Source organism: Mandrillus leucophaeus, unplaced genomic scaffold, assembly GCF_000951045.1.
Source record: "Mandrillus leucophaeus isolate KB7577 unplaced genomic scaffold, Mleu.le_1.0 Scaffold838, whole genome shotgun sequence".
In the NCBI taxonomy this organism is placed as follows: Eukaryota; Metazoa; Chordata; class Mammalia; order Primates; family Cercopithecidae; genus Mandrillus; species Mandrillus leucophaeus.
In genome coordinates this window covers 473,941-476,915 of record NW_012109119.1, presented here as the reverse complement: position 1 = coordinate 476,915, position 2,975 = coordinate 473,941, and positions in this window count along the sequence as shown.

The following is a 2,975-nucleotide window of genomic DNA, read 5'->3' as shown; positions in this document are numbered from 1 at the left end:
CTTAGGCTCACCTAGTGGGGATAAACAGTATCTTTTTTTTTTTTTTTTTTTTTTTTTTTGTGATGGAGTCTCGCTCTGTCGCCAAGGCTTGAGTGCAGTGGCGCTATCTCCAGCTATCTCTAGCTGGGACTACAGGCACCCGCCACCACGCCAGGCTAATTTTGTGTATTTTTAGTAGAGATGGGGTTTCACCGTATTAGCCAGGATAGTCTCAATCTCCTGATCTCATGATTCGCCCGCATCGGCCTCCCAAAGTGCTGGGTTTACAGGCATGAGTCACCCGCACCCGGCCATTAAAATCTTAAATCACAAGGGCTCTGTGAAAATGCTGGATAACAAACTCATCTCTCTTTTGAAATTTAATGGGCAGAAGCAAGTGAACTGTGTATAATTTTGAATTCTGATAAAATATATATAAGACTGCCTCTTGGAAAGTCATTCTAGCCTGGCACAGCCAATCTGCAACCTGAGAATACTAAGTTACTGTTTGTTTTTCTTACTGAAGGGATTAGTCTTGAATTTTCTAGCACAAAATCAAACACTTAAGTTGAGAGGGCACATTAATTTGGCACATGAAGAGTTTGGTGGACAAAAAATTATTACGCATTTCAAACATTTTCAGATATTTAAGATTCCTATAAAAGATTTGCCCATTTAAATTAATCACCATTTAAAGCATTTTCCATGACATTGGGTAAACTCCTGACTTTCTATAAATTCCTGCTAAATTATGTATTTGAACTGAAGACCTATGCATGTATATCTTATCTAAATAAATTATTTTTGCAGATACTTGTGACTGTATGAAATGAATTTGTCCATTTAAAATAGAAAGCAAGTAGGAAAAAGAAAACTATACTGGACACAGTCTGTGGACAATGGGCTGGCACCTGAGAAGGTGGGATCAGACAAACCTGGCTTGAAATACCTAATCGCTGTGAATTTGAGAAGTCACTCAACTCTCTGAGCCTTAGTTTTTACTTCTGCAAAATGGGTCGATAATATCCAGGAATATTGTGAGTGTTATTGGGTTCATGCATGTAAAGCACCTAGCACAGACCCTCACATATAATAGGGGTTCAGTGAATGGAACTTCCCTTTCCCCATTTTTTCCTGTTAAATGCTAAGGCAGAGAAATAAGCTGTACAACTCCCCTTAAAAATTGTTTTTAATAGATGTACATATTTGTAATATTGAATTTAAATGCTAAATGCTTTCCTTAGTACTAGAAGCAGCTTCCACTCACCACCCCTAGTAGGTAGGACACAATATGTTGGTTTTCCAGCAATGGCATTGGAGGAGCTTGTGCTCACATACCATCATCCTTTCCTTGCTTCTTTACTCTGCCTATGGCTGCTTGTCATCTCCCTGAAGCTCTCCAAAGGGATCCTGGCCCATCGTGAAAGTCAGGATATCCCCGAGTATAAAGTACGATCACTGAAAAGGTAACATAACATTTTGGGGAAAATGCAAGGTTCATTTCTTTGAGAAGAAAGTAGTGATCTCACTTCAGTTACACTCACATGACTCTTTTTATAGCTAGTAATAAACATTTCACTTGCACTATTTCACTTCCTCACAAGAACCCTGTGAGGTAAATCAGAGGATAGGGGGTTCCCATCTTCCAGATGAGGAAACTGGGGCTCATTACTTGCTCAAAGTCACAAGACCAGCAAGGAATCCAGATTTTGTAGGGTTTGAAGCTTACACTATTTGGAGGGCAGGGGCACTCTTTAAGATTAAAGATACAAAATTATGAGTACAAAATTGGGCACAAAAAATAAATAACAATAATTACAATTTTTTTAACCTGGCAAATACAACAAACCACAAAATCCAGGCAAGGAATAAAATCATTTCATTAACTGTCTTACATGCCTCTAGAATTGTTTTTTCCCTACTGTTTTTCTCTATATTCTTTAATTGCTCCTTTGTATGACAATTTTATTATACAACCTCAAATAGAAAGATAATTCAGTCTTTACTATGGGTTGGTTTAAATATTTTTATTATTGATAACTTGGAAAAGTTTCTCACAGTTTCATAGTTCATTATTGGTAATGCCCTATATTATTTTTAGGATTTGCATCAAATATGGGAAAGCCTCAATGAAATTTCTTCCATATATAGGCAGTAAAATTTCAGGACACTGCAAGTTTCCTTGAGCAATAACCCATTAAATAATCTTTGCATTGACAACATTCATTAACTAGTTTGTGATCAAGGTATTACACTTACAAAGAAGTAACAGCAAATCATAAAAATATAACACTAAACTCAAACTAACTGTATATCGAACTCAAGTTCCCTTTAACTACCAGCTCCCAAAAATGACTATGGTTACTCCACTGAAACCCAACACGAAGGGAAATGGACAGAGGGAAAATAAGAGTGGAAAGAGACAATGATCTATTGTTGTTAAATTGCCTATTTTATAAATTTTCAAAAACTGCATGATTATGTGAACATATTGCTAGAACCACTTCCACGGTCTTGGAAGAGACTTGTGCAAGTAAGGAATCTTTTTTTTTTTTTTTTTTTTTGAGGCGGACTCTTGCTCTGTCGCCCAGGCTGCCCAGGCGCGATCTCTGCTCACTGCAAGCTCCGCTGCCTCCTGGGTTCACGCCATTCTCCTGCCTCAGCCTCCCGAGAAGCTGGGACTACAGGCGCCCACCACCACACCCAGCTAATTTTTTTGCGTTTTTAGTAGAGACGGGGTTTCACCATATTAGCTAGGATGGTCTCGATCTCCTGACCTCGTGATCCACCCGCCTGGGCCTCCCAAAGTGCCGGGATTACAGGCGTGAGCCACCGCGCCAGGCCGCAAGTAAGGAATCTTAAAGTGTCATTTGCTCCAAGGTAATTCTGCCTGTGCACAGGCCCAGTGAGTGAGTGATGAGAACAGGTTTTCTGACTCCAAGTCCATTACACTTTTCTATTACCTGAGACGTAATGTATTTTCTCAGAAAGTTTTG